General features: G+C 34.1%; 1 pseudogene; it reads left to right on the forward strand.

Moving 5' to 3' along the window:
• Nucleotides 1–4,924: 4,924 nt before the first annotated feature.
• LOC149071756 (uncharacterized) lies at nucleotides 4,925–5,677 on the forward strand (annotated as a pseudogene).
• Nucleotides 5,678–20,272: the final 14,595 nt, after the last annotated feature.

Genomic DNA, 20,272 nt, shown 5'->3' on the forward strand with positions numbered 1-20,272 from the left:
ACGAAATATTATGCAAGTCTCAAGTTAAATCTATATACATATAACTTAGAATAAATTCTAAAAAAAAAATAATAAATTCTGGAAAAAACTTTAATTTTAATTTCATCTTCCAGTCAATAAACTTTTTGTTGGATTTTAGTGGATTGCATACGTTTATTTATGTGTTTATATACAGTGAAATCTCGTTACAATGTCACTGATACAACGATAAATCCATGGCCCCCACATCCTGGACTAGGGCCCCTAGGCTGGAATCTTTTGCGGGCCACCCCCGACCAGACTTTCGCGGGCCCTTTTATGATGGATTTATAGCGTTAAAAAACAAAAATAATGAAAATCGTCCCGGGCCCCAGGGCTGCAGCCTTGCCAGCCCACCCCTTCTAGGGGCTATGGATAAATACTACTACAACGATATTTTTTCGTCTTATTTAGCAATGCCTATAGCCTAATATTAAAGTGCTGCCTCTCGATATAGCAATAACCCTTCTACAACGATATTTTTCATGGTCTCGAGAATATCGTTATATCGAGATTTCACTGAAAAATTAAAATAAAATAAAAAAATATTTTTGAGAAAAATTTTGACGTACAGCTTCACATGTTGTGAATATAAGTGTAGAAAAAACAGTTCCCCTCCTTAGAAAGATAAACAGTTTCTCTCCTTCTTTCTCTGTACCACCCCTCCCTAATTCCATTTTAACAATCTAGCATTCTTACTTTCAAGATACCAGTAAAAAAGCCACACCTTATTCTGTACAGACGGTATTTATTGTGACGGTCTATAACCAATTCATTGTACTGTTCAACCGAGCGCTTCATTCATTTGGAGGATTAGGAGGCGTTGAAGGTGTCAGTCAATGTACAATAGGTCAAGGGGGAAGGAACAGGTCTTCCATGACCCATATATTCGTCACCACCGCTCAAGGATTGGAAAAAGTTTGACCCATATAGTCGTCATCACCACTCAAGGATTGGAAACATTATGACCCATATATTCGTCATTGCCACTTGACTGGTTAAATCCAATATTGTTTTAGCATAATTTTTCCAGGACTTCCTATGCTTAAGCTATAGTATAATTAAAGTGAATCTCTCTCTTTTTGTTTTAAATTGTTGTTAAGCTATGGTATAGCCTGGATGTAATTACTGAGTATTCAAGTTCTAATACTTTATTAGGCACTAATCTCTATGCTTGTCCTATTAGACCCCAAGGGTGAAAATTTTTATTTTTGAAATCTGCGCAGTACCTGCTTATCTCAATAAAATTTAACTAAGATTTATGAAAAGTGCAATATTTAAAGTATACCAATTATCAGTATCTTCATCAATGCAAAGAAATTGAGCATTTCAAAATCGTTCAAACAGAAAAAAAAATATTTTCAGGGTGAAAAAAATAATCTTCTTCTTTCATTTTTCCCAATAATCAGGCATGGTTTATTTTGTGATTAATGCCAGACTCTTGATTGTTGTCATTCAGACGTGAAAGAAATATTTGAAAACAATAAACAAAACAAATACTGAAATCTGGACTTGGCATGGTCATCTTGGCGGAAAATGTCATTTCCGCATATCAAAACCTTCCCTGTGCTTACATTATGATTCTTCATCTGATATTTCCAGAAAAAAAAATTGCTTGAAATCCAATAAATGTAGGAGAAAAAATTAAAAATTCTGAGAAAAATATTGTTAGAAATGTAATCGCACTAGTTTATGTTATATATGTATGTGTATAGATGACGCTGCATGTCCATGAACCGGTCGTTTCTAGTTATCTGCGTAGGTGTGTATGTGCTTGTATATTGTGTCCTCTCTTGTATAATAAAGAGTCTTCTTCCTGACATCGCCTCGTTCGCACCTCTCTCTTTAACAGCAGATCGTGGTTTAGGTTTATGTTTTCGCGGTTTACGTTGGTTTCGTAAGCGTTCGTCTCGTAGGTTTCATCATGGTAGAAGGGAAACTTCAATATGTAGTGGAACCTTTCAACGTTGGGAATTATCCGTTGTGGAGTAGACAGGCGGAGGCTCTTTTTGTTGCGAAAGAGCTTGATGCTTATTTACTACGTGAAGCGGATGAGGCGAAACCAAGGGAGGTCAAGGAAGCCAAGCAAGCATACGCATTGCTGATGACTCTTATCAACGATAAGGTGTTGATGTCCATGTGTGAACAACGATCTGCCCTGCAGATATGGAACAAGCTGAAATCCACGTATACAAGGGATGGGACGGTGAGTCAGATTTTATGTCGCAAAAGGCTCGCTACCATGAAAAAGAAACGCGAATGTTCGATGCGTCAGCACATCGATGAACTTCTCGGTATCGTGAACGAGATGAAATTCGCGGGGGCGAAAGTGGATGAAGCGGACGTTGTTGTTTATCTTCTCATGTCATTACCAACGGAATATGATGTAATCAAGTCAGCGATAGAGAATCAGCCTAGTGGCAATCTAAGTCTGGAATTTGTGATGAAAAGACTCGTTGATGCTGAAGCACTGATGCTGGAGAAAAGCACATCGAAAGGACAATCGATCGAGAAAAATGCTACGTCGAATTGTGATGCTGCTTTTGGTGTTTCCAAGAAGAAAGGAAACTCATCGAAGTTCCAGAAATATAAACCGAAGTGCTATGGGTGCGGTCGCGTCGGCCACTTCAAGCGGGATTGCTTATTTCGGAAAGATTCCGTTGCGAAGCAGTTTGAATCGGCTGCTGTGACTTTCGCTGTCGGTGGTGTCAACAAGGGATTCTTCATCGTGGATTCCGGTGCTACGTCACACATGTGTAGCAAGCGGGAATGGTTTGAAACGATGACATCATCTAATGGAACTGTTGACTGTGCTTCAAAAACTGAACAGTTAAATATTCAGGGAATCGGAACCATCGTTGGTGAACTTGACGGGAGAAAGCTGACCCTGACCAACGTGCTGTATGTTCCGGAGCTCAACGGTGAGCTGATGTCTGTGAAACAAATTCAAGCAGCTGGATTTGCGGTTATCTTCTCAGAAAGTGATGTTCGTGTCCGGAAGGGAAATCAAAATTTCATCATAGCTCAACTCAACAGCAAAGGACAGTATGTAAGTGGTTTCTCTCCTCGCATAGCTTCATCGTATGTTGCTGAATGTAATGCGAAACTGTGGCATCGAAGGTTGGGTCATCCATGGAACTCAGCTGTAAAGGAACTTGGGTTTCCAGTTGAAGATTCATTTTGCGAAGTCTGCACATTTTCCAAACAGAGCGCTGAACCGATTGGGAAAGGACCGAGGAAAAGAGAAACCGAGCCTATGGTGATGGTGCACACTGATGTTTGTGGCCCGATCACTCCAGCGACCCACGCGGGTGAGAAGTATTTCATCACTTTTATTGATGATCACTCACGATTCATGGAGGTTCGATTGCTGAAAAAGAAAAGTGAGGTTCCTACAGAACTGATAAAATTTCTGAAGCTGAATACTTCTGTGAAGAAAATAAGATGTGATAATGCTAGCGAATATGTTAAAGGCGAACTTGTTCGTTACGCAACAGAAAATGGTATCATGATTGATCCTGCTCCTCCTTATACTCCAATGTTGAACGGAGTTGCTGAACGAGCGAATCGAACTTTGCTGGACAAAGGGCGGGCCCTCATATTCGAAGCCGACTTGCCAAAACAAACGTGGGGCGAAGCAGTTCGAGCTGCTGCGTACTTGAATAATCGAATTCCAAGCAATACCGTAAAGAACTGTACACCGTATAAACTGAAGTTTGGATCTGATCCTGATCTAAGCAATATTCGAGTTTTTGGATGCAGTGCGTACGTGTTAACTCCTGCAGCTCTGAGAAAGAAACTGTATAAGAGATCGAAGAAAATGATCTTCGTCGGATACTCTTCAATGGGATACCGACTCATGGATCCAGAGACGAAACGTATCATAGTCTCAAGAAATGTAAAACTCAATGAAGAAGAGAAAGCCGTCATCAATGACAACATAGACGACCCGATCGATGATGCAAACGTGGAAGATAATTTCTCTTCTCAGGACAGTGATGGTGATCCAACGAAGAAGGAAAGTGACGAAAACGGCCATGTCACACCAGAACCAAGAAGATCCGAAAGAGAAACGAAACAGCCGATCCGGTATCCTGATCCTGAAACCTATATGGCAATGGTTGCCTGTCAAGAAACTCTTGACTACAACGATATTCAATCGCTTTCGGAAGAGGAACGGCGACCCTGGAAGCAAGCCATGGATGAAGACATGAAATGTATGATCAAGAACGACGTGTGGACTCTTGAGGAAATTCCTAGAGGAAAGCAGGCTATCTCATGCAAGTGGGTTTGCAGAAAGAAACGCGATGGTAAGCGCAAAGCTCGGCTTGTAGCTCGCGGCTTCATGCAGAAAGAAGGACTGGATTACAACGAAACATATTCACTAGTCATCGATATCTCGGCTTTGCGACTTGTACTCGTGATGATACTTCAAGAGAATCTACAAGTGTTTGTATTAGATGCGAAAACCGCGTTCTTGAACGGCGACTTAAATGAAGTGATCTACATGGATCAACCTCAGGGATATGACGACGAGAGTGGCCGAAAGTGCAAGCTGAAGAAAAGTCTCTACGGATTGAGACAGAGCCCACGCCAATGGTATCATAAATTTGTCAACTTCGTTTTAAAAGTAGGTTTTATTCAATGTATTTCTGAACCGTGTATTTTTATCCGAAATTTTAATGATGCTAAGAAAATTATCCTTGCTTTGTATGTAGATGATTTGTTAATTGCCGGCTCAGATGATAAGGAGCTCAAAATAATTATTGCTATGTTATCTAAAAAGTTCGAAATGTAAAAAAGTGAATTAGCAACAGAATTCTTAGGTATTCATATGGAGTTCTCTTCTGATTGTTTACATCTTGATCAGAAATCCTATATTTTAAGATTGTTACAGAAATTTAATATGAACGAATGCAAACCTAGTGTTGTTCCAATGGAACCGAAATCAACATCTGCTAATTTCATGAGTGGGAATTTGTTCGAAGGAACGTACAGGGAGCTCGTAGGTTCTCTGTTGTACCTGGCTCACGTTACTCGACCCGATATTTTGTTTGCTGTCAATTGTTTGAGTCAACTCCAAGAGCATCCAACTGATGTTGCTTTTAGTGCCTTGAAAAGGGTCCTCAGATATTTAAAGGGAACGGTTGACATGAAAATGAAATATAAAAGAAATGATTCCCCTGTTTCGAAATTGTCAGTGTATGTCGATGCAGATTGGGGAGCAAATCCCAATGATAGAAAATCAGTCTCAGGTAATATTATTATGATAAATGACTGTCCTATATCATGGTCATGCAAGAAACAAAATTGCATTGATTTGTCTTCTACCGAAGCAGAAGTTATTGCTATGGTAAAAGCAGTTCAAGATCTTTTGTGGTTTAAGAACGTATCTTCTGAAATAATTAATGTTGAAAATTTTGTTGTATATGAAGATAATCAATCTTGCATTAAATGTGTAACAAATGAGAATAGTCATGGTAGGCTAAAGCACTTGCACATTAAGCTCAAGTTTTTACGTGATGTTATCAAAGAAAATAATATTCATATTGAATATGTTTGTATCAAATTGCAAATTGCTGATATGCTCACGAAAACATTGCCCAAATTTGTATTGTCTGAACTTATGCATTTGTGTTGTCTGAAAATGTGCGATTAAGGGCGGGTGTTAGAAATGTAATCGCACCAGTTTATGTTATATATGTATGTGTATAGATGACGCTGCATGTCCATGAACCGATCGTTTCTAGTTATCTGCGTAGGTGTGTATGTGCTTGTATATTGTGTCCTCCCTTGTATAATAACAAGTCTTCTTCCTGACATCGCCTCGTTCGCACCTCTCTCTTTAACAAATATAGTGTAATTGAAAGTTCGGATAAACTGAATTCATTAATCAGGTTTCATCAAAACATTTCGCAAGATGTATTTAACGTGAAGGCTGCATGTAATCAAGTAATGATGTTTATTTTAATTAGCATATGTTCTATTATTAGTTATTCTATAACAACAAATTGAATAGTGCTCTTGTTTTTCCTTGAGTTAACCTTATTATGCATTGCAATAACCGTTAAAATTTTAAGAAATAAGAAGTTATGAAAGTTTCTCTCTCATGACAGGTTATGATTAGAAAAGAGCAAATACAAGAACGAAATTAGCTTTAGTATAAAAATTCTTGGCGTAATCCAAAATTCATCGATTCATGCCATTTAAAAGTATCATAAAAGAAGAAAAATACTGGGGGAAAATACAATTTTTTTGTGTTTTCCTTCAAAATTAAATGAGAAAGAAAAATATTGGAGATGTTGAGAATAGATGTTGGACGTTAGAAAATGATAAATCTCCCAAAGCACCATTAATTTCTACTCAATCACACGATGCTGTATAAAGCTTTGTTTATTTCTCTTCTCATTTTGGCAAAAAAAATATTAATTTATTTTTTGTTACCTCAAAATATTTTATTGTTTATAATTCGATTTTTCTTAGATTCGTTTTAGCGTTAGCAATTTCGTAATTTACGTTTTGCTTTCGTGTCTCAAAAGATTATTATTCTCTTATATTTACCCGCATCACGCCACGCCAATAAAACATCATTGGGATAATAACGTTTATAATTTACTACTAAAAGCTTGGAACAGCTTCAAATTCTTATGCCAGAATGTTTTTTTTATTCACATTTTCGTAAAAAAATAAAATATCGAAATATAATACTCTGATATGCTTATATGAAACAATTTGTTAATTTAAGTAACTTTTGGACGTTGAGTTGAGAACTCAAAATTTATGTGCAAGAAATTCCTCGCGCTCCCCTCCCACAAAAGAAATTTGATGCTTCGTACAAATACAAAAATAAAATCAGAAATCTCACCAGACCAATTGCCCAACCAAGTGTCTGGACAAAAACAAATAATAGTAAATAAAAATAAAAACAATATAAAAAAAGCAAAATAATACTTGGAAAAAATCCATAAATTATGGTAGTTACATCCTAAATACATCAATATGTTTGACATAGCTCCTGTATTGTACATAATCAAATGAAGATCTCCTTTTCGGTGGTGATCAATTTCAATTTTCGCTCATTCTTAAGATAATAATGTTAGCAATTTGTTGAATACGACATTCGAAGTAATTTGATGATCAAGATATAAATATACATATATATAACATTTTCGTATAAACTGACTAAGATGTCTTAAATATTATTATTAAAATCGCACAAAACTAAATCACGTGATATCATTGACGTAAATTCAGGTCTTATTTAGTGAAAAATGTTGATACATTTTATATGTTTAGTCACGAAAAAACTTTTAATTTTACGGTTCTTTTTGTTCCTATTTTTAACTGAGAAACTGCCTGAAATGAGTTTTTGGCAACTGAGAGGTTACGAATATGTGTGTGCTACTACTTCGCCAAACACTAACTCTGACCGTATCGCTATATTACAATTTAGTGCCATTAATGAGATGGGTTGGAAATGAAAGCGCTGTCTATCAGTGGTCGCCTCAAGTTAGTTTCTCTAACATCTTTAGCATATCCTCGGATTCGAACTGGGACCGTGGCAGCAATCTTCACGGTGGTAGATGAGCATCTTACCACCACGCCACTCGGGCTGTGTGTGCTACTATCAAATGCTTACAACATCTAGAGCTAATTGCTATCTCTTAGCATTTCATTTAGCTAGGTGGAATATTTATTAAGTGCTGTCCACTGTCTCCCACAGGCGACGCTAGGACTGAGAAGGTTAACACAAAAAACCTGGCGTTTTTTTTTTTTTTTTTTTTTTTTTTTTGCGTTAACGTTCCTAATTGAGACTTCCTCTGCGAAAAAAAAAATCGTATTGTATAAGAACCAATACGATTGCAGGCAACAAATATGTAGTAGGTCTAGTGCGAGACGACTCGTCCTGGTAGAGAACTCGGACTTGAATATGTATATGAATGTATGTATATGTGCATTTGTGTTTTTATTCCCTCTATTTAAGTTGTTTGTGCATTGTCACGTCATGTCCAGAACACACGTGGGTACTCATATTGTCATATGCATGTTGCTCACCGAATAAGGTGCGAAGCGAGATATCACGGGTGATCCCTAATTATATATATTCCCCTACACAATACTTCTATTTTGTATATTTTCATCAAATCCACCGGAACAAGTGAACACAACCCAATAAAACTGATGCTGACTTCTAGTCCGCAAGTTATCAAACCCATTTGCTCACCAATATGGTGTTAAACGAGATGCCTCGTTTCGGTGGTTATTTTTATGATTAACAATACGATTCTCATTTAGTGTTGTTTTTTTTTAATTTTTTTTTTTATTCTGTGTGTATAATATGACAATTGTAAGATAACAGGTGAGATGCCATGGGGGGAGGGTCTAATTGCTTCCAAAATGTACCCTCATTGTAATATATGTACATTCATCCTTCTGAACGAAACCCAGGAACTTTTGTCAAACTCCCAACCCCATCTCGTCTGTAATCACCACAAAAAAATTTGTTAATCGCGACAGTACCCAATTGTCAGAAGAAAATATGTTGTAAAAATTTTGTATGTCTTTGTTTGTTTTGGTTTTTTTTTCGTTTTTTCTGACACAAAATAGTGTCCCAGACGATCCTGGGCTGGAAGAGATCTCGGCAACGGGATAACTCCAGTGGCAAAGTTCTGGCATAAATTATAAATGCATTGATAAAGTGCATACATCTCTTTGCTCTGAGATGCATAAAATATATTTTACACTATATATGGTTGGAAATAATTCTGACTTAAATATGATTTTTCGTGATGAATTATACATGTTTTTTCTAGCATATATAAATTTTCTCATATACCACAAAATTCGAATTTCTATCTTATATGCATGTGTGAATTCGTCATTTTTCCACGCAAGTAATCACCCATAACATTTCTTCAACATTTAAGCAATTAATTTATCTTCTTTCAACCAGAAAGGATTTTTTTTTCATGGACCCATGCATGGACATTTTTTTCCAATTTTAATTCATAAACATAAAAAATTGTTTTCGATTTTAATTACTGCTCTAATGAAAAGTTATATTTTTTTCTTCTGATTCTCTCTAAAGCCTCTCATATAAAAGGTTTTTCATTGAAATCATATTTGTATTAAAAAAAAACAATTTTTTTTTGTTTAATATAATTGTGAAATATTTTCATTAGCTTGAGAAAAAAAAATAATTGATTTCATTTTTTGTTTTCTGAAGTGGAAGCGAAAACTAAATGTTAAATTCGATTAAATTACCGATCCTTTTACATGGAACTTGATATGTTAATATTATAACACAGTTCCTATTTTCTATAAACAAATTTTATATCATATTTATTTATTAGTATTCTTGCTCAATATTTATTCATTTTAGATACATATTTTTCCTTATAGAATAACGTTATTCACATATCAGGTGATTTTAATATTTTCAGGCATAATGTGATTGATATATTCCTATAAATAATTATAGTTTTTTTTGTTTTTTTTAAAAATAAAATCGCAGATGTGCTGTGAAGAGCCAATGATAATACATTTGTATTTTATAGTTTAACCAATAATTAATATATTGAGAAGTAAAATTTGCATCAGAGTCATTCAAGAAATTCTGCTTAATAGAATTGATTCATAAATTATATTCTAGCTATATACTATAAGACTATTCCTTGCCACTAAATGCACAGTATTAACACTGAAAAGACAAACGGGGGTCTGTGTGACTTTGTGAGCTCTTTCTACTCCAATATCTGATTAAGATTAAACCAAAATGTCTCGAGGTTTCTTGTCCCCATGTTCTTTTTGTGCATAAGAACTTTTTTATTGTCTTTCTTAACAACGGAGATACGAATCGATATATATATATATATATATATATATATATATATATATATAGAATAATTTCATATATTTCATATACGCAATGGTCATATAATTCTACCAACATTGTCACAATTCATTTTATAAGGTAAAAATTCTTCTGATAGTCTCTTTGTGCTCATAATACAGTATATAATCCCAACTCTTTCTCTCTGTCATGAGACTTTTTTCCTACCTTCCTTCTAATCTGCAGATGTCGGTCAGCAGGTGTCTCAGGTTTTATTATCAAGTATTTTTGTCATTTTGTAGGATAAATTGTTTGTTCCGAGAAATAGAAATACGCACTTGCTTATGTGCTAATCGCAAGAAAACGCAGATTCACCAGACATTTTTTTTTTTTTTTCAGAGCGTGAGAAAAACCCAGCAGCAATAATAGTGATGATAAAAATTTAGAGGAGAATGAAAGCTACTCCAGGAAAAACATCTGTGAAGCAAGGAACACAAAACACAACGGGGCCAAAAAAATCAACCTAGAACTTCAAGCAAATGTAAACTACTTCTACAGCATACTCCATTTCAGGCCATATCGCTATACGCAATTTACTGCCGTTAACAAGTTGTGTTATATATGAAGGCGCCATCTATCGGCAGTCACCTCAAACTGGTTAGGTAAAATTTATTATTAACTCTATTCTTTCCCAAGATCAAACGTGGGATCTGCCGGCACCCTTCACCACTCAAATGTTAACTGAATTCCATAAATTTTCTGGATCTCAATGACGTCTCTATCAGTTGCCAAGAAACTGCTGTAGATAGAAATGAATAAAGCATTTCGGAACATTTTTTCGTCAATAGGGTGTCAAAGATTCAAAATTTCTCACAAAAAACCCATTGCCAATTGATTGGTTTTTTTTTTAATTTTTCTGTATCGAAATTGACAATCTTGTTTGAAATTCTTCTAAAATATCATCGTCAGGTGCTTCTAAATGCGAATAATATAATGCAAGATCAAGTTTCATAACACTGAAATCCTATCAGACACATAGAAAGTACAAATTCCCCCAGTCTCGAGTTCCTCAACACTGACGCACATCAAGTCGTTTGTACAGAATGCTTCAAAAACCAAATAATAATAAATGTATATTGATAGATCAATTGTTTCACACTTAATCCTCTGTGTTTGACTCTATTCTGTCTTTAAAAAAATATTATACCATACTTTGAAGTATTAAAATATTCAAAAATTGCCGGAAAACGTTATGGGATCACGCAGACCCCTACAGTCTTTATAGTCCCCCGACCTGTGTTTCTAATGTTAATAAGTCAATCAAGTTTTGAAATATTTGTAAAGTAGGGTTTTTGAATTCCTTTGTAATCATCATTTTATACATTTCATTTTTTTTATAAATAAAAAAAATTGAATTGTTCTGAAATAAATTTAGCTCATTATTTCTATGAGAAAATTATTTTTTTTATCTTGTCACATAAATGGGAAACTCGTTATGCCGCAGGCATGGAGGGAAATTATAAATTATAATTGTCTTTCCTCTTATTCGAAGTAATTATGGCGGAAAGAGTTTTTTTTCTATTTTTATTTTTTCCATTTGTTCTATATATATTTTTTTACATTAAAAACTGATAATTACATACAAAGTTCTTTTTTTCCCTATTTCTCTTTTTCTTCTCTTTTATACTCTAGCGTTTTAAATGCTTATACTAGTAGCTTTTTTCCTTTATGATTGCAATAGGAATAAAACTTGGAAGAATTGAAATTTCTAAGCAAATACATTCTTTTGTTTTTTTTCTAAAGATAGCAATTCAGTTGAGTTTGCCATCTCAGTGTTTCAAATTTTTAGATTATGACTGCAGGTAATTTCTATGCATTTTGAAGTGAAGTTTTCGGAAATGGTTCTTCTCTTCGAGATCCGCTAATGGGTTCACTTCTCATTCAGTTTCATTTTATTCGTTAATGTCTTTTGAGTTGGATTGTGAATTTAGTAATTATGAATATTATGATTTCTATTTTAACACAAAACCAAATAATATTATAAATTTTCTAACGGTTTTTTTATAAGTCAATAGTTCCTGTTTAAAAAACGAATGTTCTTTCAAATTTCATGTTTGATTTATGAAGGTAATAAGTAATATTATGAATTGCTTTCTTAATAGTTTTTATAGAAATATTATTCACGTACATCAGGGCGTATAACTTTTTCCATCCGCGGTTCATACAGTATGCCATACTAGTGCCGGAAACTTGTGCAGTATATAAAAGGTGGCCAAATAAATCTCTATTTTTCGGAAGATTATCTCAATATCTGCTGTCTCGATTTCTTTTTGAATGTCAAGTTGTCTTTTTAAAACCAACAATCAATATCAGATTCAAAATTTATAAATAATTTCTAAAATAATTTATAACTTAATGTATTTCCACCACATAATCGAACAATTTATATAACACGTTTTTAAACCATATAAAAATTAATTCACTTCGAATACGGCTTTCACAAAAACAAATGGGGCGCGGTAGCCCGGTCGATAAGATGCTCACCTTAAGTACTAAAGGATGTTTAGACGTGTCACGTGTTGGATACCCGGTTCGTCCTTGTCAGAAAACTTTCCTGACACAGCGATACAGCAAAAAACGGACCGCAGCAAAAAAAATGCAGGGGTTCCCCCATCGAAAGGTTAGCGAACCACCGTATAAACAAATGGTCTGCCCTTCGAAATCGGCAATAAATCGTAGGTCCCGGTCTAATTAGCCCTCGTGTGCAGAAAATGACCGTGGTGCGACAAAAATTATCAACAAAAACAAATATAAAACCACCGAATTTTCTATTGCTAAAATATGTCACTATTTGAATATCGGTTTCAATAACAATAAATGTCCATTGCTGTCTATTTAGACGTGAAACACAGTCATTTGATAATGTTCACTTGAACATATGAATGGAAAAATTACATAGGACTGGTATACGACGACGGCAAATATCGGAATGTCTCAAAACATTAATTCAACAGACAACAAATAATAATTATAAATCAAAAAATGTGAGTAGTTTTCTCAAGGTTTAAAAGGGGTTCATCACAAGGACCTATTTTTGGTCCCACTTTATTCCTAATTTGCATAAATGATTTCTGTTAACGGTCATTTATTTCATTTGCCGATGACATAGTTCTGTATTTAGAGGATGCCGACAGAAAAATTTTAATTACAAAGGCAGAGGATGATCTGAGACTTATTATTCAGCAGAGGGTTGCAAACAAATTTTAATTGGAAACCAAATATTATATATAGAGTACTAAAAAGGGAAGCTTAAATTCCGACACAAAATATAGATTAAAGTTCATATATGTCACCCTCAAACATAACAAAGCTGCAATTGTCGAAAAATCCAAAGAGAGTACATGAATACGAACGAACACATTGGGGTAACCATACAAGACGATTTGAAATGATAATTCTCATTCCAATCTCATTGCGATACAATAGTAAAAATAAATTCGGTTTCACACATCTCTTTCATACAAAATCAACTATTTAATAGAAGACGATTTTCAGAAAGATGTATTTTACAGTTATACATACATACATACTTATATATATATATATATATGCTGTTCAAATATAACTTACGATTTGTTTATCTTTCAAAAAATGTTCCTCATTATATTATTTAAGGTATCTATATTAAGGTATTCAAAACCAACAACTAAGAAAACTAACCACAAATACATTTACAAGCATGCCAAAAACCTCAGAACTATGAAGACACGTTCTAAACTATTTATTGAATTGTTAGGGATAAGTAACAGTATTATACTTTATGTATTACTATATTTATTAACTACTGTATATATGTATATTATAATTTGTATATTAATATTGTAAGCATTCCCAGAATATGTTCACATATATTTTTTAAATATTCACAAAAGCCAATGCCATTTTACTTTGAACTGTTAAACAGTATGTCTTGAATTTTTTATATTGTTATGGATAATGTATCTCACTAGCACTCGATATGATTAAGCATGAAGCAATTTGAAGGACAACACAGATTCTTTTCACAAAACATCTATGTACATGTATGCACAAGCCTATGCACGTTAAACAGAAATCCCCTGAAAGAGAGTAGTTGGTTTCTAACTAACGCACAAAAGAGTTTGCCTTCCTTCTTTGTATCTCCACTACCCAGTTTCGCTTTGGCGGAGCTTCTATGCATGTAAATAAAAGCCGAGAATCTTCACCAATCTACTATCGCGAGATCTCATTTTTTCCTGTTCTTTCTACAAAGATCTCTTTGCGCTATGACGTCACCAAATCATTGGAGATGTTGCCTAACTTGCCAAGTTTGCCGCCAATTTGAAGAGATTTACACAGAAATGCGTCATGTTCGTTTTTACATAAGACAAGAGTATAGACAGGCGATATAAATTATATAATAACGTATAAATTATGACTATTTACATAACTTTTGAAACAATATGGTATTTACTTATATATTACACTGCGTACTTGAAGTTCCAGACTCTGCCACGAAACTTGCCTGGAAGGGATCTCGCAGCGGGATAAGTCCTGTGGCAAATTACTGGCGCTCATTCATTCATTGTGTACTTGAACCAGAATGACGGCGAAGCAAATAACACAAATCATTTTTGACTTCCTGGAGACAGATAATGTTTCTTGATGATAGATGTTGAGTGATTTCTTTCACTTGATCAATCAATGTTGAACAATCATGTAATTTAGGAGAAAATATGCATATTAAAATATGCATAAAAAATATTTATTTAAGGTAGGAAAATTATATTGTTTTTCAGTATCGTATGTGACACATGAGAGTCTATTATAACACATGAAAGTAATGTGGTTGGTGTACCTTGCATTCAGCTACTGTTGTAGAATATAAATTTGACAATGCATTATATTGCCAAATGATTTGTACATAATTCATCTGTGCGACTCACAGAAGGATTTTATCCCTCTGGGTCGAATAGCGTTTGTTTATAATTTATTTTTGTCTATAGTGTTGTTTGTTTAATAAAAAAATAAATAAATTCTGATATGTATGCCCAATTGTATGCAAAATAAATTATTAATTGCAGTTTGGTGGACAATGAAATTATTCCGTCCAATTTAATAATACATGTTCCGCATAGATATATCCGTTGTAATTGTTACTGTGTGATCGGATAGTAGATTGCATTCATAACCTCTACTGCAACTCAATCCGAAACGCCGCATGTTAAAGCTGGATCGGGATATGTCAGTGCAACCCTTCTATTCAAATGGCAATATTAGAGGTTTGTTATGAATCTCGGACGTGCGCATCAGTATCTGATATTGATGGTCTAGGATTTGCGCCGTGCGCAATATTCCCCCCGGGTTTATGTGTGACCAGTCTTTCTCACACACACATAACGTACAAACGTGCCCATTAGCGAATCCCGGACCGTTGATCCCTGGCCATTGAACGCACAAGTGCTGTCTATAAATTAACCAGATCCCAGGAGCGAGATTGGATGATAGTATCCGTTTAGGACGCATGCAATTTAATCCGATTGACTTCTGCTTTTGCAGAAGTCCTTGCTATGTCGATATTAGTCCATATTGTCAATCATTGTCTATTATTATTCGGTGTACTTCAGTCGGAAAATGCGACAAACTCAATGTTTCTTTGTTCCGGCTCTTCACCTGTACAGGGATCACCATGCTATTAACCACGATGAATTTCCAGGATTAATAAAATTTCTACTCCTGATTCTGAAACTGAAATAAAAATAATATGCTAAAAATTTTAATAAATATAATCTTATAGCCACGCTATCATGAGAAAAAGCCGATGAAATAAATAAACTTTCTATATATGTTAGAGTAGATGTGAAAAACACGGTTATCATACATAATGACAGTAAATTATCCACACTTACCAAGCATTTTTGTCGTTAGCACATTTGAAAAACCGAAATAAAAAATATCAAAGTTGTTATTGTATCGAGGTTCGACTATATTCATTACACATACCAGATGCATTTGGAATTGTTTCCATACTTATCGAATTCACCAATTGCACTACATTATCACGCATAATCACAGATAAAGACGATGAGTTTCAAGTATTTTTTTTTTCAAATTTACCAAAGACACTGGATTATTATGCATAACCGCCGGAAAAAACAATAATGATTTCAGTATTTATCAAATTTAAGCCAACAATCACGCTTAGGTATGATGCATATTCAGCGGTAAAAGGAATAAATTCATCATACTTACCCAGACGACTGGAAATTATGCATAATAACCGACTATTATGCATAATAAGCGATTTATCACATTTAACGTAGCATATATACACATGCAAAAACAGCGAAAAAATGCAATTATACATCATTATAATTGAATATTTCAATTAAATCGGCGCGAATGAAATTTTTGGTTTCTTTTAGATTTCGATTTTTTTTCATCCGATGTGGTCTAAGTGATTTTAATCTGACATCTCAGCATATTTTAAGTTGTTGACGCGCAATTTTTTTTTTCGGCAACCGCTTCCGGTAACCTAGGACCGAATACAAATGAGAATTTTAATTTGCCTGATTATTATTTCCCACATGCGTTACTATTAAAACTTTCTTTCTTTGAAACCAATACGGTACAGGCTCAACCCATATTAACTAATTTTAAACGTCACCCCTGTTTAGAGGCAGGGTCGTTTATTTGATCATTTTCGTCGTACCGCGGTCATTTTCTGCACAATTTTAATACCAATATTAGAATTCTGAAACATATATATATTTTTGAACAACTATCAAGGATAAAATACATGCACTAATGTTAAGGATTTCCATAACGCTTTTTCTGACTTTAAATATCTTGAGTGGCAATGGCTATCCATCTTCCTTTATGGGTTGCAAACTTCACCCACGTTTTTAACATGTTAGTTAACGACATTTCGTGATATTTCTATTAAAAAGTTTAATTTCAGGTCGGATTATTATATTTTTTTTATTTATTTTTATTGTAAAATTTTCGAAACATATTTTTGTGGTAGTGTCCATTAAATTGTGTTACTAATACATTTTTTCGTGTTTTTCTAGTGATTTTCAATTTCTGTATTTTCTCAATTTCGCTTTTTCTTTCTCATGTTTTTTGGACTTCTAAAGATTTTTATCGCAAAAATTTCTGCGGGAACTGATGGTAATTTGACGCCTATCTTTGGCTTACCAAAAAACATACAAATAAAAATATGTAAAAACAAACCAATATTAGCTCCTAAGGCAGCTAGAATATATAGTGATAAATATAAAGCAACGAAGAGAAATTTTAAAAGCAAATAGCTTATTGTTAAAACGAAATCAGAAAGTAATTTAAAATATTCAGCCAAAACAAAGTAGAAAAATGATTTGAAGAAACAAAGCCATCTCTGGGTTCTTCATCGGGGGAAAACACCACAGAGAATGGCTGAAATAGGAAAAACGTTTCTGAAATCTCAATAGACCTTAGTCTTAGACAAATGTGCTTGCTCCCCTAAGTTTTTGCCAACGCAGTACATAAGAAGTCCAACTAATGAAATCAATAGCGAAAAATCGAATCACATTTTACATTCACACTTTTAATATGAATAATAAACACGAGATGCAGGAAATAGGTGTAAATATATGTAAAATAAGCTTACTCTTTCATACAGCGAATAATTATTCTTATAAGTTAATGAAGAAACTCTATTGATGCTGCTTCTGTTGAAGATATTTGGAAGGGAAGAACGGTAGCTGTTGATAACTATGAATTTCTTGAAGTTGTTTATCACATCAAAATTATCCCTAGCATTGTTGCAAATGTATTTTATTCTCCTCAATTGAGAAAATGAGAGAAAATGCTATTTAAAAATTTTTTTTTTTGCTTATATTACAATTGTAATTAGTCAAAAAAATTGACTCTGTGAATTCGAAGACTTTTTTTTTTTTTGTCATAAATACCAACGAAAACTGTGTTGAGAATTTTGAATTTTCAAGTCCAAAAAAATCTGTTGAAATATGGTCAATGTTTATTTTCTTTAGATTGAGAGTATTCGGATATACTTTATTACTGATTTCATGAAAATCTGAAAATTTAAGGTAATTAAGCCACCTATGTATGTAAAACCACAAATTTTTGTCAGAAATTGAGTTTTCGAAATAGTCCAGAAAGATATGGGAAAAAGCACTTGGAAAACTAGTTTCCATAGGAATAATAGCAATTTGTCTTAAAAGATCCATACCTTTAAAAAGGTAGTTCTCAAAAATGCAGAACTGAGAAACATATCCAATAAATTTTTTTCCATATTAACACAGTTTTCATATTTTTTGAATAAAAATTTGCAAATTTTAAATATATCATCATGAGGAATGTTTGTAAATAGCTTCTCAAAGTCATATGATTTCATAGATTGCAAATTACCATTCCTATGGAATTTCAAAACTTTTTACTATTATTTAATATGAAACCAGTGTTTTCATAACTTATTGCAGTAAGAATATTTTTGAGAAAATATTCATACATTGGTTTAAAAATGGTTTAAAAAAATTTAAACCAATTTCGTGGTTTTACAGAATTTTAATGAAATTTCAGTGATGAACAAATATTGAAATTTTAAATTGTCATCAGACATTTATAGTTTTTTTGAAATGTCCAAGATTTATTTCGGGAAGTTCCTTGATATATATTACCTATGTGACACTATAATCTCAGTCTATATTTCAGATTTACTACAGTTCCCGTGCCTAGTGATAACCTATGGCATTCCCAAAAAAAATTGCAATTCTTTTCTTGTGTAAGTTTGCTTGTTTACACTTAAATTGTTTTCACAGTGCAGCAAACTTAACAGTTATCTTTGGACGAAATTCCATGCATATAATAAAAACTTGCCCATTCAACCCTGCTCTGCAAATTGTTCAGCTAAGAAAACTTTATTTCAACGACTTTATTATATAACGGTTGGAAACAATGCCAAACTAGTCAAACAATTTTCCAGAAACCTATACTTGGTCGACCAGGAGTTACCACCACCCACGCCCTTCCCTCTGATGACCGGGTGCATTGCTATAGAAGCCAAGCGGGATCAACAAGCGACCTCTAAAAACTATTCGTCCACGGTTCCAGTGGCAATCGGTAACACAATATCTGACAGTACACATCAAAAGTGAAACATGGAGGGACAATACGCCCGAGTATCATGTGTTTGGCACTAACCATCGAATTCAGAGAGATCGACAATATTAAAGTGGTGTCGTTATGTTATATAAGCCGTCGTGTACTTAAACCATTTGAAAGCCAGTGAATAAAAGCAGAATTTCTCTCCTTTCAACGTCCAGAAGAAAGAGGATTATCTTTTATAATGTATCTTTCTCTTATTATAACGACAATTCTGTTTCTATCAGGGAAGCAATCCTTCAAATTAGGATGATTCGAGAAGGCATGTGGAGCCCAATGCAGACGAGCCCCGAAAATGTGCATTTTAGAGGTATGATGAAAATATATGAGTTCGCCGATAAATGATAAATGCTTATTCACTTTGTTATTGTCTTCGAAAATGTCTTCGTCGGAAACATATTTCGCGACCAAAATGACCTCAAATGTTTCCAACGATATCGCATGTTGCTATCCTCCTGCGGCCTTCGCATACAGGTTCTCTGATTCGTCGTAGCCACTGCAAGATTTCAACCGTAATTCAATAATAAGTGATTTTGTCTGGCCCTTGTAAATATGTTGTTGTGTTAGTGGATATTCATCAGCTCCAGCTCACTGTAGAAAATCGCTTAACGATAGACCCGAGTGGTTATCGGTTTTTCCATGTCAATTTAAATCAAATGTTACACCTGGGATCGAAAAAAAGTACATTCACATAACGGGATAATCGTGTATTAATGAGAGATCCGTATGATCCGTCCAGGGAATTTGTTAGGGTTAGTGGACATCCAAACCGTGATTCAATCCTTGACCTGCACAATCAGAGGGCAGCAAAACACCCAATTGACAGGTGGCTTAAATCCTTCTATATATTCTTCTGATCAATTAATGCCTGCATGTTATCATTACAACATGAGATGAATCCGATTACGGGATGACAAAAAATTACCTAAAGATAAGGGATTTACTCTTCCCCCCAAGTATTATCTAACGGTAGCTCTCCGAAATTAAATAATACGTTTTTTTTTTGCTTGTAATATGAGATAGGTTCGTTAAACACTTTTCGTCTTCTTCATCCTGCGAAAATGATAAACTAATTATTTTTTCCCATGAATAATTAGTTATCTTGTTTGTTTTTCAAGTGTATTTTTTCTCATCTCCTCATTTAGAAATTTTTCAAGAGTTTTCAAGGAGTTATTTCAATCTCGTTCTACTTATCTGGAAGAAAAGAAACATCTAACATAAATATATATATATTTTTAA

Source organism: Pholcus phalangioides, unplaced genomic scaffold (assembly GCF_987345545.1).
Source record: "Pholcus phalangioides strain wild (caught in Gottingen) unplaced genomic scaffold, Ppha-v1.0 ptg000018l_1, whole genome shotgun sequence".
Lineage (NCBI taxonomy): Eukaryota > Metazoa > Arthropoda > Arachnida > Araneae > Pholcidae > Pholcus > Pholcus phalangioides.